At 42.2% G+C, this 20695-nt stretch overlaps 1 protein-coding gene across 1 annotated transcript in view; it reads right to left on the bottom strand.

Annotated features, from left to right (window-relative positions):
• CDKAL1 (CDKAL1 threonylcarbamoyladenosine tRNA methylthiotransferase) overlaps positions 1-20695 on the bottom strand; it is a gene marked incomplete at both ends in the record, with an annotated part of 604736 nt that overhangs the window by 94522 nt on the left and 489519 nt on the right. The window lies entirely within an intron of this gene.

Below are 20695 nucleotides of genomic sequence, written 5' to 3'. Positions count from 1 at the left end.
GTACTGGGCTAATTCTTCAGCATACATTCTTTTGTTTACTCCTTACAATAACAATGGGGTTGGTGTTACTTTTTTATTCCTGCGTTAAAGATGAGAAAGCTGAACCTCGGGAAAGCAAGTATCTCTACAATATACCCCTAGTAAACAGTGGATTGAAATCCAGGGCAGACTCAACTCTCTTGAAAACTGTTCAACATAGTTTCAAAGTTGACTGGGTCTTGCAAATGCGAGGGTCCAGTGGTCCATCTCGCTGTCCCACATCCCTTTACAGAAGGACTGAGGGGATATGCTCCACTTAGCGACTTGAGTAAGACGTCCCGGAACTACAGATGAGAGCTGTGCACTGTGCAGTGCTCCTGCCCTGGCTCCTGCTTTCCATGAGCCCGGCTCTTCTGCTCAGCTCTTATTTTATTATAATTTAAAAAATGAGCAACTACTTATATATACACATACATAGAAATATATAAATATGTATGTGTATATATAAGTATACATATACATAAGTACACACATACACGTATATGTGTGTGTACATATCTATATAAATATACTGGGTTGCTATTCTTGGAATTGAACACAACGGTGTTTTCGCTGAGCTACACCCCCAGCCCTTTTTACTTCGAGACAGGGTCTCACAATTGTCCAGGCTGGTCTCAAACTTTTGATCTTCCTGCCTCAGCTTCTTGAGTAGCTGGCATTATAGGGTATACCATCATGTGAATCCCGCCTCCTTTGTATACTTTTTATATAAACAACTCTGAGGCTTCAAGTTTTAAGTAACAAAGGCAAATGTACTAGCCAGAGATGGTGGCACATACCTAAAATCCCAGTATTAAGGAGGCCAAGACAGGAGGACCACAAGCTCAAGACCAGCCTAAGCGATTTAGCAAGATTCTCAGCAACCTAGCCAGACACTGTTTAAAAAACAAACAAGCAAAAAATAAAAATAAAATGGAGTTGAGTATGTAGCTCAAAGGTACAATGCTCCTGAGTTCAATCCACTGTACCACACATACACGCAAAGGCATTGTATTAATAAAATGGAATTACATTTTAATTATAATTGACATTTTATGTGGCCAGGTAAAGTTCACCTAATGAGGTAGTAAAATTAAAAGTAACGAATAACTATGACTACATGTCTTAACATGTATGATCTCATCTTATACTCACACAAACTGTGAAGCCTTAATGAGTGACCAGAAAGTCGGCCATGGTAGCTCACGCTTGTAATCCCAGTACTTGGGAGGCTGAGACAGGAGGGTCACAGGTTTGTGGCCAGCCTCAGCAACTTAGTGAGGTCCTACACAACTTAGTGAGACTCTGTTTCAAAATAAAAGAATAAAATAGGTCTTGGGTTTTGGCTCAGAGGTAGAATATCCCTGGATTTCATTCCCAGCATCACAAAATGAATGAGTGAATAAGTGATCAGAGAAAATGACTTACTTGAGGCCACTCAGGTAGTTAATGGCAAAGCATGGATCAGAAGCCAGATCTTCATACTCTATTACATTATTCTTTTAAGATGTATGGAGCAAATTATAATATTTGTAAAAACATTAAACTCTCTTTTTTTTTTTTTGCGGCAGTACTGGGGATGGAACCCAGGGGCATTCTACCTCCAAGCTCCACTCCTGGCCTTATTCTTATTCTTTATTTGGAAATAGGGTATGGGTTGTAGAGGGCCTCAGTACATAGCTGAGGCTGTCTGTGAATCATGGACCTCCTGTCTCAGCCTCCCAAATGCTGGGATTACAAGCATGCACCACCATGCCTGGCCAACATTAAACTCTTAAATCAATGACATAAGGGATTTCTTATATTGCTTATAAAAACAGAATATCTTATATACATTTCATATTCACATCACCATTCAAAATGGTTCAATATGATCAAACGGTTCTGTTTTATCTGCATGAATGACACTGCTAATTAAATTGCTCAAATGTTGATGAACACAGGTAGACAGCACGAAGATAACGGTACTGTGGTAGACATTTGAGTTCTGCCCATTCTTCAATCCCTGGAGAATCCGCTGCCCCTTCCTCCCTCACACACCTTGGCCACACAGGCTGAGTGGAGGAACTGTAGCCATAGCTGTTGGGGTAAAAACCTTGACTGACTTAAGTCAATCAACACAACGATTCACCAGCCTATTTCAGGCAAGTGCTCGTAACCCAAATGATCAGGTCGAGTGGGAATTCGGCTGGGTTGTCCAGCACGGAGCCTTCCTCTTCTCATATTTGGCAGTGTGAGGAGTGAGGTAGGGAGCTGCAGCAGCCGCTCTGCTGCCTTCAAGGACGTGAGCCTGAGAACAGCTGAGATAGCAAGACTGCCAAGCGGGGCCTCCTGGTGACTCTGAGTCCTGAATCAAGCCTTAGCTGATGCAAAACTACCCTGCAGGTCAATTAAGAAGGCTCATAAATTATAAATATAAACTATCTCTTTGTTTAAAAGAACCTGAGCTGAGTTATTCACAACAGAGCCCTAAGTAAAACATCCAATAAGCCAATGAAGATCTTTCAGGATTGTCATCAGATTAAGTCCAACCTGGGAGAGACTGGAGTGACTGCTGAAGGGAAGCACGGGCTCTGGGTTCTGAAGGGAAAGATGAAACAGGTTGAGTAGCAGCAGCTCCCAGCAACAGAAAGTTTGTGCAGGTGTATTGGAGAAGAGGGCCAAGGAGAACTTGGAAGAGGAACATGGTAGGGATGGAGTACAAGGTAAAAGGTAAGGAGGCACTTGCCACCAACGGCCTCAATGTTATCATGGTGCCGAATGGTTCTGAGTGACCGAGGGCTGTGGAAGTATTTTACACAGGAGACTGACATTTGTGAACTGCAGCTCAGAAGCATCTCCATCAAAGCAGCAGGAGAATGGGCTCGGATTTGGGAGAGGTCAATGAGGATAGAAAGAGAACAGCAGATCAAGAGAGAAGCAGGGACCCAGGGAAATACAGTCGGGGGTCTACCCAAAAGAAAGGAGGAAGACAGATGTGTACATGGGAGGCTGAGACACGAGGATCGGAGGTCCGAGGCCAACCTCAGAAACATAGCAAGACTCTTTTGCAAGATTAAAAAATAAAACATGGGCAAGGGTGTAACTCAGAGGTAGAACACCGCTGGGTTTAATCCCCAGTACAAAAAAGGGAGAGGATGCAATCAGATCTAGATACGTTACAGGAGTAGATGCTGGGAAATCTGGCCAATCAAAAATAGCAGGCAGAGGGAGTGTGGGGAACCCAGGACAATGGTCTGGCTGTGGCTTGGCTGCAGGGAAGATGTGTTACTATAAATCAAGGTATTAAATAATCACAGCAGCTGTGAGCATGTGTTGGGGGGCAGGGTAAGGAGGATAGGATGAGTTCAGACAGTGGGGCCGAGGTAGCATCCAGAAGGGAATGGCCGTGGACCTGCTGTGTATTTGGGGGATGCACGGGGCGGCCAGGGGATATCCAGGAACCCTACTGTTAAAGGGCAACATCAGGGAGGTACAGACGAAGTGAAGCCCGGATGGGGAGAAGAGATGGGGAGACGGAATCCTGGTAGAAATCAGTACACCCATGCACGTGATTGTTATGCACCTCCCGCTGGGATATGATGAAGTCATACGCCCCGACAAGTGCTCTTAACCCTTGAGGGAATTTATTATGTATTCAACCTTGATTATTATGAATTCTCAATTTGAAAGAGATTATTCATCCATGAGTTCAAAACATTATTTAAAAATGAGCACATTTACATGTCCTAATGCTGGATGTTTGAACCTATTAAGTGCAAAGAGGGAATGCGAAGTCAACAGAGTCAGTTGAGGGGTGTCCCCGAGGTCTCAGCTGACCTTTGGGGTGCACTGGTTTGGTGACCGCTTGGTAGTGATTTTAATCTGCTATTCTACACCTCAATGAGGACTGTGGATGTATTTTTTTAAATTTTTTATTGGTGCACTGTATTCATACATCATAGTGGGATACAAACTTTTGTAGACATACATGCACACATCGCCAGTCAACCCCCACCCGATCCCCGCCCCATTCCCTCCCCATCCCATCTTCCCATGCTTGGCTTAGTGGTTGACATCTAGTATTATAGCAATTTATCCAAAATTAAAAATGATAATATCACATAACAGTTTCATTTGTCTGATACCAAGCTTTTGATAACTTAAAGATAAGATTTCAATATTTCTTTTTGCTTTCTTTCTTACCAGAGAATATTTTTTCTTTTTTCTTTTTTTTTTAGGTGAAACTATCATATATTTATATATTTATTTTTCAGAAAAAAATCTATCCTAATATGGAATATGGACTCTAGATACACAAAACAATCTCGAAAAAGAACAAAGTTAGAAGATGTATATTTTCTGATTTCAAACCATATAAAGCTACAATAATTGAAACAGTGTAGTACTGTTCTAAAGGCAGATATATAAAGTATTGGAGCTAAATAAAAGCCTAGAGCTAAATTCTTCCCTATATTGTCAAGTTATATTTGACAAGGTTTTGTGGATGTATTTTAGAAGGTGGTTTGCCTCAACTTTTCAGAGCAAGCTTTCAGGGTCTGGCCTTATCTTCTTCAAGCACGTGGAAGGTGAGTTACTGCCACTTGTAATAAACACATCAGCAAAGGGGCCTGAGCTGGAAGTGGACTTGTGTAAGGCAGGAGTGGACTTCAGGCACCTCCAGTGCACACGCAGAAGCATGGGTGCCAGTGTGTACGAAGGAGGCTTGGCTTTCTACAATGCTGGGCCTCCAGCACGACCCACTAAGCTGAAGGTAGCAATACCACATTTAATTCTGACAACTCAGAACAGCTGAGAAGCTCTAAGGCCACTGGTAACGTGGAAAAAATACTATCAGCTAGAAAACCCAGGCTATCTGTGGGTAATTAAATCTTCCAGCCCATCTTGGTATCAGCCAGAGTGCAGTAGGCTAGCCACGGCATCCATCTATCTATCACCTGCTTTCACATATCTATACTTACAAATATTTATAAAAATATATTCAGCATTTTTATCTTGTATCTTTTCATTCCAAAGAAACTCAATCAAATTTTAAATTTCAAAGATTCAAAATGAAGGGACCAATACCATATGAAAATATTCAAATGCCAACCAGCAGGTTACATAAAGTTTATAGAGCCAGTCTAACATGAGGAAATTCTAAACATCAGAAGGAAGAGCATAGGTGAGCAGACTACAGAAAGATGAGGATGCTCTTACAGTCCTCACCCTTATTGCCAAGAAAAACACTTCTTGCGTGTAAATAGTGTCAGTTAAGAGAATTGTGGTACTTAAAAAAAGGTTTGTTTATTTACTTATTTATTTTTGGTACTGGGGATTCAAATCAGGGGAGTTCTACATGGGATCTCACTAAATTGCTGAGGATGGCCTTGAAGTTGCAATCTTCCTGCCTCTGCCTTCCAAGTACTAGAATTATAGATGTGAGCCACCATGCTCAGCTAAGTTTATTTCTTGGCACACGCTTGTAATCCCAATATTTGGGAGGCTGAGACAGGAGGATTGCACATGTTTAAAGTCAGCCTCAGCTGCGTAGTGAGGCTCTCGGCAACTTAGTGAGACCCTGTTTCCAAGTAAAATACAAAATAGGTGTGGGAGTATAGCCCAGAGGTAGAAGGCCCCTGGGTACCCCACACACACACACACACACACACACACACACACACACACACACACACACACAAAAAAAAAAAAAAGAAAGAAAGAGTTTTTCTTTCTGATTTCTGTAGTAGAAAGACTACCTAACAATTGCCCGAGACCACATTAGTTGTAAACACAGTATAACTATGTTATATTTATGTATTTAAAAATGCAAATTTCAAAATACAGGGTTCATAGAAATCCTGTAAAATAAGTAAATCCTGTATAGTGTATATAAAGCACAATGTGATCTTTGTTTGGAAAAAAATTTGTATCAACAATATTTGGAAGAACCCTTTTGATTCAAGGTTTGGGGTTTTATTGATAAAGGTTTTAATGTTTCAACCAAGATCCATAGGGCTCAGTTATTTTTCAAAATGAAATTATAGTTTATAATAAGGTTTAGCAATTTTTGGTATATAGGGAATGGGGAGAAGGAGGTAAAGCTACAGAACCCCAAGACTATCACTACTCAGTCTGCTACTCAGGAAGGATTGAGATTTTTACACACACTTCACTGAAGTTTTAGAGGAAGAGAGATTAATTCCTTCAATCAACAAATACTTAATGCAGTGCTTCCCATTTACCAAGTACTGTGTTAGGTGTTAGGAAGTCAAGATTCAACAAAGGGACACAATCACTGTTTACATTCTAATAGCTATAGTTTTACATTACCAACACTAACAGTAACAGTTATTTATTAAGAATTTACTGTGTGGCGAATACTTGAGGTGGGACTATAATTCCAGTGACTATAATTTCACTAGGAATGCAACAGTCATTTACTGAGCAATTATTATGTGCTGGGCACTAGTCTAGGTGCTTTTCATTGCATTTTTATGACAACCTTATAAATAAGTGAATTTCATGGATTCTAAACTGTATATTTTTCCTCTACATTTTGATACCTCTGAATTTGAGACATATTATCATAATAAGCAGTATTTTTTTCTTTCCTACTGCTGTATAAATTAATGAGGTGTGTGTGTTACTGGGGACTGAACCCAGGTACATTCTATCTACAAGCTACACCCTCAATCCCTTTTATGTTTTGTGTTGTTTGCTTGCTTGCTTGCTTGTTTGTTTGTTTGTTTATTTATTTATTTATTTAATTATTTATTTATTTATTTATTTTTGGTGGTACTGGGGATGGAACCCAGGGGACTTCTACCTCCGGGCTACAGTCCCAGACCTATTTTATATTTTATTTGGAAACGGGGTCTCTTAAGCCAGAGAGGCTGGCTCCGAACCAGCGCGATCCTCCCGTTTCCGCCTCCCAAGAGCGGGGATTACAAGTGTGCGCCACCACGGCCTGCTGCTTGGTTGTTTTAAACCAGGATCTTACTGGGGTGCTGAGCGTCTTGCTATGTTGCTGAGGCTGTCCCTGAACCTTTAATCCTCCTGTCTTAGCCTCCCAAGTACTGACTGGAATTATAGGCATGCATCATCAGCATGCCCAACCAAAGGCCGAATTATTCTATTCTCGTGACCATTTCCAACAATTTAGGAAATATATTCACAAGACAAATACAAATCAAAAGTATAATAAGATATTTTTCCCCTATAAGAAAAAAAAGACTTTAGGTTAGCTGACACAGAATATGGGGAGGCTAGTGGGAAGAAGCACTCTCGTACACTGCTGATAGGAATCATCTGAAACCACTTGTTGAGTGGGAAGCTGGCAATACCTACCGTGATTTAAAGTACACACACCTAATATCCACACATTCCACTTCTAGAACTTTATCCTACGGTTAACAGGCATACAGGCATGAAAAGACATGTTTTGCGAGATTATACACTGCAGCTTTGTTTGTATTACTGAAAGACCAGAAGCCACTCAGACATCCAAACAATGAATATAAATAAATGCAGTGTACACCTGGTATAGAATATATAGCTATTTTTTAAACCAAAAAATGAAACAGCTCTTTAAGTCTGATTGAAATTACCTTCAAGATATACTGTAAAGCGAAAAAAAAGAAACAGAAGCATTTGTGGTATAGTAATGCTTGAATTTTAAAAGGCATATATTTATATGTATAAAACAACTCTAGAAGCATGCACAGAAACACAGAAGCAATGGTTGCTGCTGCAGAGAGGAATGGGAGTGTGGAGACTTTCCTTAAATATGGCATTGTGTGCAGGTTTACCTACTTTATACTTAGAAGTCAAAACCACACAGCACATGTGTAATCTGTGGTCACTGCTATGGGACATTCCGCCTCCCCTTCTGGTCCTGCACATACAGGGATGTCACAGACGAGCCTCCTATCACCCTTGATAATGTGCTGAGGAAGACAAAGGCCATGAGTGATGAACTTGCTGTGGGTGATGGGTAAGTGCCTCTTACAGCTCTGATGTACGGATCCAAAGAATAAAACACACATCATATAAACAACACATTAAACCCTAACTCAAAGTCTTTTCCCATGGGAGGGGAGGAAAAGTAAGATAGACCCCTGTCTTCAAGACACTGACATTCTAACAGAGGGGACAGGGATGCCGAGTAATGAATATAGAGCAAAGCAAAATAATTATCAGGCAATGTTTGCAGTCATCTAATCCTACTGCCCCCTGGATTGTAAGGCTTAGCTATTGTGCCTATCTCCTAAGAAAGAAACCCAACTACTGAACTCTGGTAAAATAACAAAAGCATGTGTGAGTCACAGTGGTAGCACAGGGAGAGTTGTGCAGAAAATATGCAGAAAAGGCAAAATTAAACTGGATCTTGAAGGACAAGTAAGAGCTGCCCAGGACAAGGGCACCAGCAGGGGTGGGGTCCTGAGACCTCCAGAGGTTGGGCCAGGCTGATGCTGAAGACTCTTAGCAGAGAGAATGGAGGAGCCCAGCACCGTGTGTTTATGACTGTCCCCAGTGGAAGGGAAATAAGGACCCAAAGGCACCATGTTGAGTAGCCCGCGAGTAGGAACCCAATGGAGGGCGAGGAGACAGAGCATCATGGAAATGGTGTGGTGAAATGCCAGAGCAGGTGGGATGTTAAGAAACAAGAAACGTACAGAATGGAGTGGGGGAGGGGGGTCAGCCTGTGCAGAGGGAGGAGCTGAGACAACAGAAAGGCAGCAGGGGAGCTGCAGCCATTAACAGGAGGAGGAAGGCAATCACGCAATCATCACCAATGTCAACCTAAGATCTAGAGTAAGAGCTGGGGGTGACCTCAGTGGCACATGCTTGCCTGGCGTGCACAAGGCCCTGGCTTCCATCCCTAGCACCAAGAAAGAAAGAAAGAAAGAAAGAAAGAAAGAAAGAAAGAAAGAAAGAAAGAAAGAAAGAAAAGAGAGAGAGAGAGAGAGAGAGAGAGAGAGAGAGAGGGAGAGACAGGCTCTAAAATGACCCCTCCCCAAATTTTAAATTGAAGTAGAGACTTTTGTTTTATGGCTACTATTCTAGAGGGAGAGAGAGAAAGAGAGAGAGAAAGAAGAAGGAGGAGAAGGAGGAGGAGGAGGAGGAGAAGAAGGAGAGAAAAGAAGGTAAGAGAGGAGAGAAAGGGAGGGGGGAGACAGGGACACACTCTACAACGACCCCTTTTCTCAAGAGTTTAAAATGAATCAGCGACTTTTGTTTTATGGTTACTATTCTTTCCAGTAATTCAAGATGGAATATTTCTTTCTTACCCATGTGCCTCCCATATAATAATAGTTACATCCAAAATGACTTGAATCTTTAAAACTCCTTTACTTTTATTTGGCATGTGCATTTAAGACACCTTTAAAATTCTGAAAGGCACCCAGAGTGTAGTAATCGGAAATATTACCAATGCTCAGAAAAACCTGGTTACTATATCTTCTTCTCAGATGCTAAAACTCTCCAGTTTGCCAGTTTCAAGAGAAGAGTGTTAAATGTGTACATTTAAAAAGTGCATTACAGAGCCAGGCGTGGCGGCACACACTTGTAATCCTTGCGCTTGGGAGGCTGAGACAGGAGGATCACACGGGTTCGAAGCCAGCCTCAGCTACTTAGTGAGGCTCTCAGCAACCTAGTGAGACCGTGTTTCCAAATAAAATATAAAAAAGTTCTGGGAGCATAGCCTGGAGGTAGAAAGCCTCTGGGTTCCACCCTAGTACCACCAAAAAAACAAAAACAAACAAAAAAAGTGCATTACACATGAACTACAATGATGTCTTCTTAATCTTGCAAAAATCCCTAGAGAGAACTTATTATTGGCCCATGGAAATATTTCAGTTCACTAGGTTTATCGGCGGAACCCTGGATATTGTTTCACGCGGCTCAGAATTCATACAGGAGGCTGGTGATCCTCTGAGAACAGCACAGACTGGACTCCTCAGACACCCCTTGTCACGCGCTGCTGCAGACAAAGGCCAGGCCTGGGGAGCCCCTGCCCACCAGCCCATCCCCCACCAATCACAGGCCCCTCGATGGCCCTGGACTGCAGCAGGGAGCCCAAAGCAGCAAAGCACGCATCCTGTCCCCAGGGCCCCAGCAGATGCCCGAATAACTTTTTAAAAGCATCACTAGCATGAACGTTTCTCAATACAATGCAGTAGAAATAATTTTAGTTACAAGAAGCCATGCTTCATATTTTATGATAAAATGTACTGCTGAGAAACAGCGTGTTTCTATTTTCAGGGATTGAAAAACTTCTTCTTTCTTGAAAATATTATGTGGGCCCTTTATGATTTTACTTCTCTTTGTACCTTCCAAGCACTCTCCCAAAAGTTCTCTCAGGTTAAAACGCTGTCGTAAGATTTGAGAACACCAATGTGAGATGAATGACGTTGCTCTTCTTAAATAAATTAGTAAATACTTGAAAAGCCTTAACTTATAAACACAAGTTAAGAAGAGGAGGAGACTTCCTGAAATCCTTCATATTAAGTGCAAGGGAGCTTTGAAAATCATTTTTTTTATTCTATTACTTTGCAGATGTTATTTTTCCTTTCATCTTTCTTTTCTTTCTTTTTTTTTTTTGTATATGTGTGGTACTGGGGATTGAACCCAGTTTCATTCTGTCTCCAAGCTATACCCCAGCTCTATTATTTTTTAATTTTGGAACAGGGTCTTGCTAGGTTGATGAAAGTCTATTTGCTGAGGCTGCCCTTGAACCTGCGATCCAATCCTCCTGTCTCAGCCTGCCAAGTTCTGGGATTATAGCCATGCATCACCACGCCCAGCTTTCTTTTCATCTTTCAATTCTAATTTGTCCAGATGAAATGTGTGACACCTGTGCAACCGAGGTTGCCCGGTGAAAAGCAGGACACACAGCTAAATACGGATTCCAGATAAACAATGAATACATGTTTAGTCTAAATATGCCCCCTCTGTTGCGTAAGACATACCCTAAAAAAAAAATACTCATTGCTTATCTGAAATGCAAATTCAAGTGGGCGTCTTGTACTTTCCTTTGCTGGCTCTGGCAACCTTGCCTGCAGCTGGCCGGACACGGCAGGCACAGTGTGTGTGTCATTCAAAAGGGGACGAGAAAAGTTCCTGAGAGGCACTGTATGCTGCTGGAGGGGCAAGAAAACTGTCTGATGGGCGGCGCTGGTGTCAGGACCCTAACACTGGAGAGAAAGAAAGAGAAAGGTGCCATCTTCAGGCTGGGTGCCCGGAGCGACAGTGGAGGGTCCTGGTGGTGGAGCGGCAGGAGGCACAGGCGGCTCCTCGTCCCGCCCGGCTCCTCTCTATACCTTTACTAGTTTCTTCCTTACACGGGGGAACTTCAGAGTAAAAAAAACAATGGCAGGAGAAAGTGAGATGTTTCAAGCTTGAAAAATACCTTGGAAACTAGGACCTGCCATTATCTCCATAGCTCTTTTTTGATTAATTTGTAAAGATCAATACTTTTGTACTAAATGTTAGCAAAGGATTTGGTCATGAACTTCTCTTTTCCTGATATTTTTGATATGATGGAGATTTCTGGGATGGGAGTTTGAATGGAGACTATGTTCCTAAATATAGGGCATTCTCACTAGTTTTTTTTTTGTGTGTGGTGGTATTGGGGTTCCTGGAAGCCCTTCTACCTCCAGGCTACACTCCCAGACCTATTTTTTTTATATTTTTATTTAGAAACAGGGTCTCTTAAGCCAGTGTGGCTGGCTTCAAACCTGTGTGATCCTCCTGTCTCCGCCTCCCAAGCGCGGGGATTACAAGCGTGCGCCACCACGCCCGGACTCACTAATTTTTAAATTTTTGTGCTAGGGATTGAACCTGGGGTGTTCTACCTCTGAGCCGCAGCCATTTTTATATTAAAACAGGATCTAGTTGAGTGTGGTGGCACATGCTTGTAATCCCAGCACTTGGGAGGCTGAGACCAGGAGGATTGTAGTTCGCAGACAGCCTCAGCTACTTAGCGAGGACCTTTGCAACTCAATGAGACCAGGTTTCAAAATAAAGACTAAAAAATAGGGTTGTGGGTATAGCTTGGAGGTAGAATGCCCCTGGGTTTCATCCCCGGTACCACAAGAAGCAAAACAAAACAAAACACCAAATAAACCAGGGTCTAAGTTCCTGAGGGGCTCCCCGAGTTGCTGAGGCTGGCTTTGAACCTGTGATCCTGCTGTCTCAGCCTCCCAGGCATGCACCAGCAGGCCCAGCTACTAGGCATTTTAAACAATGACCTGGGAATCTTCCCAATATCTGCAACACGGCCCCACTAGCCTCTAAAAGAAAGTCAGAGTTAACTCATTTTCTTCCCAGATGTCCAAACTCTTTAGCTCCCAACTGCGAGAGCGAAAGGGTGTTAATGCATGCATTTTTCTAGTGCCACAAATGCTAACTGTGATCATGTTCAAATCCCAGAGAGAATGAATCACTGGCTTGTGGAAATACTTTGGATTCACTATTCCTTGTAAACAGACGTCTGGAAACTGTTTCGTGTGGCCCAGAATCTGCACCGAAGGCTGGTGATGGATGGGCCGGGCCGGTGTTCTCCAGCTCTAACCCACCCGCAGCCACTTCCTGCCTCCATATCTGTAGTTCCAGGAGGCCCCCCAACACACACACACACGCACACACACACACACACACAAACTGCTGTTTGACTTGACTTTCTCTGGCTTGGACATCCCATGCAGTCTGTGCCCAAGAGACTTCTAATCGTTCCGCTGGTATCGCCACGCTGCCAACCTGCCACTCTCTTCCCTATGGGGGTCGCAGGGAGGAAGGCGGGCTGCACAGGCTTTTGAGAGGCCAAGAGTCACCTGTGGGGCTCTGCACCACATCAGCCCCGACAGCTGGCTGAAATCACGTTCCTTTGCTCCAGGCGGACGCTGAATGATCAGGCCAGGGGACTATCTCCGCTGTCCTCGGTCTCTCTGTATTTTAGATTTAGATTGGGGGCTGGGGAGGGTAAGCAGGCCTGCTTCAATCTGGAGCATAAGTCTTGTGCCAATCTGCCTCTCACGTGGGCACCCGGCACTGGATCTCAGCTGTCAGTGGCACAGAGGTGGCGAGCTTGGACTCTGGGGCGAGGCTTTGAGCTGTACCACCTTAAGCAGTTGCTTACTCTCTCTGTGTCTGCTCCTTCATGTGTACATCAGGGACTAAGAATACTCACTATACAGTTGGCATAAGGATTAAATGAGCTGTATGGGTATAAAAAGTTTTGAGAACAATGTTGGTTACATGGAGAGCTTTAAATAGTTGCTTGATGACGATGATGATGATAATAATAACAATAATAATAATAATGCTGGGTGTGGTGGTGCATGCTTGTAATCCCACCATTTGGGAGGCTGAGACAGGAGGATCACGATTCACAGACAGCCTTAGCTACTACTTAGTGAAGCCCTTTGCAACTCAGTGAGACCCTATTTCAAAATAAAAAAAATAGGGCTGGGGGTGTAGCTTGAAGGTAGAATGCCCCTGGGTTCCATCTCCAGTACTGAAAAAAAAATCCTAATAATAAAGGGCCACTCAGATTCCAGTTTCTTCACTGATCCTCAGAGTAGCTGGCCAAGCAGAATTCTGGCACCTATAGGTCCCTGGATGTATCACTTAACAGCCTCAAAATCTCTGTCATTTGTGCACACTTTCATACTACTCATCCATGCAATTACAGCTACAAAACAAACGAAACCCAGAAGTATAAGATAATGTTAATTTTTAGGATGCTGCATTCAAAGGAAAGGGAGAAAAATACAGACTAGGCAGGTGCAACGAAACCTGATCTGCTACTCAACTAGAATCACAAACTGATGAGGGTCAAAGGTGAGACAGCGCTTTTGGACGAGCCGGGCAGATCGGGAGGCAGGGCGTGGCTAGAGATGCTCACTGGAGCAGCAAGAGCTGGGTCTGTATCACTGGTAACAAACACAGGTCACCTTGAGAAGGGTTTTCAACATGAAAGGCGTAGATTTTACACCAAAGGAGCTCTACAGGGTGCCCCTTTCTCAAGGTTGGGACCTTCACTTGGTGTTGGTGTGGAGGAGGGCTGGATTTCCTGTTTCCTGAAGCCTTCAGTTCTCTGCACTTCCAGACCTCAACCTGAGCATGGTTTGCATCCGAGGACATGAGTCAATATAGCAATTGGGAAACTTGGTCGATGAGACATTTTCCCAATTGTTCCTGGTATTTAGCAACATCCCCCAAATTCCTTTTTCAACATTTTTTATATTTGCCAAAGCTGGGAAGTAGAGTTAAGTGCACAAATGGCTTTGGACAATCTGCTGCAGAGAACTGTTTTAAGCGTGGCGTGAAGATGCCAAATCGATAACTTGTTTCTTTATCTGCATGTGCCATGAAAATCTGGCTATCATAGAGTGCCGGAGCCATTAAAAACTGAATTTGCTATTTCCAGACAGCAGATAGCTCAAAGCTCAACAGGGCCAGCAGGCAGTAATCCAAACGCACGTTGCGCTCTCTGGAAGCACAGCTCCGAGCGCTCTGTTGTTGTGCTGCGGTATTCGGGCACAGGGATAAGGAAGCTTCACAGCGGGCCTGTGCCTGAAGACCCGGTCAAAGGGCCACTGTTCTCCAAGCATAAATGCCGGGGGAAGTAGCCTTTGTCATCTTAAGTCACTAGACGAATCTGATTAACAGAGGAGTGTTCCTCAGTAAGTGACTTCTGAATTCAAACTGCGCCTTTTGCTTATAAAGTCTAATATAAGTATTTATTCAATTTGATGTCAGATGCTACTAGAGTCTTAGGGAAGAAAGGCTGGTAGTGAGGAAAGAGAGAAAACTAAGAAACAGGAAGAAAGGAGCCATAAAGGAAGGAGAGGGAAATGACATCTTAACTCAGAAGGCCCTCGACCTCTCTAGGCCTGTCACTCCCTAAGCCAGGCTCTCTGGGACTATCGCTTCCAATTTCTTGGGAAATCTGTAAATCTTAAAGTTAAGCAAAATTTCACCTGTGAGAACTGCCTTGCTAACTGTTAATTAACTCTCCCGATGAATGGTTTAAACAAGAGAGATAGGCTATCTTGAGAAACTGGTAACAGGTGACTTTCCTGTGCTATCTATTGATCAGACAATGGAGACCATGTTAAGAATTCAGAGGATGACCAGGCCACCATAAGGCGTCTTAGCACCAGAGAGATGCCATCCTGCATGCCTTCTGTGCACCAAGTTTTCTTTAGAAGGAGAGCTGAGACCACCCCCCCCATACTTCACACAGGGGTCTCTCTGGGGGCGGCCCACATTCTCCCTTGAGTAAGTACTCCCTGCTCTCCTAAATAAAGCTCCTTGGCTCTGGCTGACACATGCTGAGTTGTTTTCTGTCATAGTTGTCAAGGGCCTTGCTGGTCCTAAGAGGAGCATCCCTGTTCTCTGTGAACTTCTGGGGCCTTCTTCCAGAGATATCCCTTCTCCATGTCAGTAGTATAACCCAAGACTTTTTTTTTTTTTTTTTTTTTTTGCAGTACTAGAGATGGAACCCAGGGGCCCAGGGGCATTCTACCTCCAAGCTATGCTCCCAGCCCTATTTTTTTATTCTTTATTTTGAAACAGAGTCTCACTGAGTTGCAAAGGGCCTCACTAAGTGGCTGAGGCTGTCTGTGAAATGCGCTCCTCCAGTCTCAGCCTCCCGACTTCCCGAATGCTGGGATTACAAGTGTGCACCATCGCGCCTGGCTGTAACCCATGATTTTGAACATAGATTTTTTTTTGTTGTTCTGTATGCTTCTGCCCAAAGGAGGTCGCAGGACATGTTCTTTTATATTTTAATTACAGAATATTTCACTGTGCACTAGTAGATTTGAATTCCAGATGTGCCAGTATTAACACTTTGCAAGGCTACTGTAGAGAGTGTAAGTTATTGAAACACATAGCAGTACTTTTTGCATATTTAATATTGCAATTAAAGCCACGTTGTACTAATAGATTACTTACAATTACCTCACTCTAGTTACGTCTCGAACAATTCTAGATGAAATTGCAGATGAAAACATAATAATTCTCAAAGATTTTAGTATTTTTGTGCTACGTATTGAAATAACGCGAGGGACCACACCTTTTACACTCATCACATCGGCTGCCCCTTCCCTCACGACCCCACACGCCCGACCCCTCTTCCACTATTTGTTTCATCCAGCCACTCTCTACGGTTATACTTCATCTATCCAGCCTGCGTGAGAACCAGCTGTTCCTAAGAGTTTTCAAGATAAGTACAATTTGTTCCTACAGTACAATCTTTGAGAACATGGGATGTACACATCTCTACTGTTTTTAAGTAAAACATCTGTTTCTTGCTGTAAATTAATCCCAATTATTTTACCCTGGGACTGCTACGTGTGTATTGGGAGAGCGGGGTTTGGGGGTCTAAATTAAGCAGCCTGGGGCAGCTGCACTTTTGGAGTCCTGGGGTTAATGACTTGCAGTGTTAATGGCCTGCCCAGCTTCCATTTGGTGCACTGCCGCTTGTGTCTGAAGCTCTGAATTGTTGAAGCAACAACCACCCTTGCTTTAGCTGCTATTAGAGTTGACTGGCTTCCGCAACTAGGCATCTATGCTTGGGAGAACCGAAGGAAGGAAGGAAGGAAGGAAGCAAGGAAGGAAGGAAGGAAGGAAGGAAGGAAGCAAGGAAGGAAGGAAATGGGTTGTTGGTAGATGAGGGAATGAAGAGGCAGTAAAGCAGAGGGAGGAAAAGTAAACAATTATTTGAACAGTCTGGGCCCAGGTTGCCTTCTGACAAATTCTAACAAAATAAATCACCAGAGAGCGGTATGGAAAACCCCTGGCTGAAAAAAGCAGAAAAGTGTGTCTTTAGACTCACAAGCTAAATTACTGAGCGCATCCACACACAGCTGGGGCTTTTATGCTACATATGCGTTATATATATATATATATATATATATATATATTATTTTTGCGGTATCCCGGGGCATTCTACCTCTGAGCTACACCCCCAGCCCTATTTTTTATTTTTATTTTGAAACAGGCTCTAAGTTGCGAGGCCCTCACTAAGTAGCTGAGGCTGGCCGTGAACCTGCGATCCTCCTGTCTCAGTCTTCCAAGTACTGGGATTACAAGCATGTGCCACCACGCCCAGCTTAGAAATATTTTTAAAGTAACAGTAAGTCACCACCAAAAGGAAAAGAAAAGCCCATTTTCCCAACACAGGGACTTTAAGCAAGGCTTCTTCCCATGCTTGTCCTGGGACTTATAGCTACATCTGTAGAAAAATTATTAATTTAACAATTTACTAAAAGAAACATGAGAAGCTCTCCACAAAATATAAAAACTGTAACACCTAGAGGCTATTAGGGACGCACTTTGTTGGTGGAGTGGATAGTAATTCACTCAGATGAACTGCACTTAGGAACTTACGCAGTTTTGCAGATGGCAAAATGGCTATGACTTAAACGGAAAGAAGTTTTCCCTTCTAAACATTTTCATATTTTATATAATCTGCTTTTTACATTAGCAGATTATAAATATCTGTGTTTAGCTAATAAGCCTAGATTTCACCCTGAACATACAATTCTGATAAAATCTAACAAAAGAGAAAGAAAATCATCTCTTATGTGCATACTAATATTTTCTTCAGGACAGCGGCGCATAGCACACACTAAGTTGCATAATTTTAATGAAAATGTCCTAATTATAGCCTCCTTGAAAATACCTGTGACTTATCCCAAAGAAAATCCCAACTGCAGGCTGACCTTCTGTGACCAAGGAGGCCTCTGGCCTTATAACCTTTCCTGGTAGTTAGTAAGGTCTGTTTTCAGAAACCACAAGCTATGTTTATTAAAATAACAGAACAAAAAATAATGCATAAAATACTATCAGATTACCAGCTATTTTGGATTACCTCTAAACATTGGATTACCAATGTTCTCTTTCATAAGGACACACAAATGGGAATTAACTCTGGTCAAGTGCTTTCGTACAGCCTTTTTCTTTTAAATTATAAGAATTCCTGACAATATGTTGTTGTTGTTTTAATGGACCTGGAACCAGAGATCTGAGTCTGAAATGTTCAACTCTTCCAGTTTTTAGTGTAAGAAACAAAGCATTTTGTAAGACTCCTTCTGGGTGGACATTTTGCTTTGAGCTGTATTTGTTTTTTGCAAGAGCATTTAAGAGAAAACCAACTGACCATTTACAACCTAAACAATGGCTTTAGGGCATGACTAAGAAATGCACCTGGCCTCACACAAACAACTCGTTTGCTTAACCTGGTGACTTTCCTGTGTCTGGGGTCAGGCAGGGGCAATCTGGGGTTGGGGTCAGGAAAAAGCAAATAGAGCTGACTCACTGGGAACAAAATGGTTGTGCGAGCACCCCTTTGTAATTACAACTGTTTTAACAGTTTCTAGTAGGGAAGGCTATCATTTAAGTGACCCACTGTAATTTGGGATGAAATCCCAGGAAATTGTGCCAACTTTAGACCAGGAGTGGCACTTCTGAGTTTGCTCAGCATAACGAACGCACTGAAATGCGGAGTATTCCTTCTTTGGCATAAAGGTCCATCATGGGAAAGGTTAAGACAAAAGTAATTTAGCTACTGAGGAAAAGAAGATCAGAACATTCATTCCTAGGAGCAGATTCCAGTTTATTTTGCCTTCGAATTTTCTTTAATTGTGGAAAATTTCAATCATATGGAAAAATAAACAGGAGAATAACCCCCGCCTCCTGCCCCAAACACCACTCAGCTTTTGTGATCCTTGACACATGGTTTATGCTATTTTTCCGTAACCTATTCACTTCTCTCTTTGAATTTTTGAAAGCAAATTCCAAACAATTGACATTTTATTTTATGAAGCTTTCATTTATAGTATGTGTGTATATTTTTCTAGCAATCACCCCAGGTATCCTGTTGAGCATGAGATGTTCAAACCAGCTGTAACTACACCTTATAAAATGTTTCTTATGCTAAAACATATCACTAATTGCGTGCACATAATTGGGTAATTAAAATCATAAAGTAGCACGAAAACACAACCTTCTATTATTTTATTTCTGGGGAAACCCCAACATTCTAGGATTGAGAAAACGGTGCAAGTTACATTATCCTAATGGTTCCGGACTTTGTGGGCATTCCAATCAATGAAGACAAAGTTACTGAGAAGGCTGAGACAGGAGGATCGCAGGTCTGAAGCCAGCCTCATCAACTTAGTGTGGCCCTGTTTTGAAATAAAAGATTCAAAAGGCTGGGGATGTAGCTCAGGGTGCAATGTCCTTGGGTTCAATGAGAGAGGAGGGGGGAGGGAGGAGGGAAAAGGAAGAAGGGAGAGTGAGAGAGAGGAATTAAAAGCAAAAGCAACATGGTTATATTTGCCTGAATAGAGCTTGGGAAAATGGAAGGAGGTTGCAAGGGGTCCAGGAGCTGCCTCAAACAAAAATCTCCCCCTTTCCTTCATTACACACATCCAGAATAAAACAGAAGGCCAACAGACCAAACCTTAGGAACTTTAAAATAATCACTCATCAAGCAGTCTAGCTACTTACAATAATTTATTACCCATCTTAAAGCAAAGATCAAAAGGAACTCCATCTAGCATTTATATTCAATTCTTCATTGCCTGATGACTAATTTGTGGGGATGAAGTCTTCAAAAGAGAAGCCCAAATCATCGAAGGTGACTTTGATACAGTGCCACAAAGGATATGAAGAGGAAGCCGGTAGAAGCTGCAAATGGCTAGGTTCCATTAAGAGTTCTAATAAAAGAATAATGGAATTTCCCTTAGCTCTGAATTAAAAAATGCTCGAAGTAGGCAAGATTTAGACAAACTCAGGCCAAACTCTGATTTGTCACAGCCTTTTTTGTTGCTCTTGTTGTTGTTAAATCTTCACTTTAGCCATGGTTGTACTTATCTTAGTGAAATGGCCTCATCTCTAAAAAAAAAAAAAAAAAAAAAAAAAAAGTGCAACACGCCTATCAGAAATCTAGCCAATCTCCTATCTTCTGTTGTTGTGTTACTTATCAGTCTTACGTCCCACTGCATTATCAGATACCACAGGCTCTCTCAATCTCTTTCTAACAAGTTCCTGTATTCTGTAAAATGATTGGTTTAGTTTGAAAAATACTAACTTGAAATGATATAATTTTCAGTGCTGCGTATCACCATGGTCACACGAAGTATATCTTGTACAACTTTCTGGTGCTTCAGGCAATTGGTCTCTTTGGAAACTCTAGAAACTATCCAAATTCTTTTACCTTCCATGAACAACTGGCACAATTTTTCCCTCCTAAATCCAGACATCTCTGTGTTCTCAAAGGAGGAAAGTAGCTTTCACACTAGTTATTTTGGCTAGTTAAAAAATCTCTACCACATGTCTGCCTGTAAATTCATAGATAAAGATTTAAGTTTATATTAGCATTTCAACTGTGAAAATTTTTTTGTTTGCTTCTGAAATCATCTCAAATTAGCAGATTTGCTGGAATCTTACAAAGCAGACAAGTTTTACACAGATCTCACCAATCTCATAATTTATTTCTCTATGAAGATGTGGGAGTGCTAAGCATTTTCTTTATAATGGCTTACGTGTACTTTTTTGAATGACTTTTTCCCTTTTACAAAGGTATGGTGAAATACTTATAAGCCTGTGAGTTTTTCCAATATTGGTGGTGGAAAGTATAGGATATAAAATAAAACAAGAATGACTAGATGTCTTCATA

Source organism: Muscardinus avellanarius (genome assembly GCF_963383645.1).
Source record: "Muscardinus avellanarius genome assembly, chromosome: 14".
NCBI classification, from domain to species: Eukaryota; Metazoa; Chordata; class Mammalia; order Rodentia; family Gliridae; genus Muscardinus; species Muscardinus avellanarius.
Note: the sequence above shows the minus strand (reverse complement) of the source record. Positions and strands in the feature narration are given on the sequence as shown.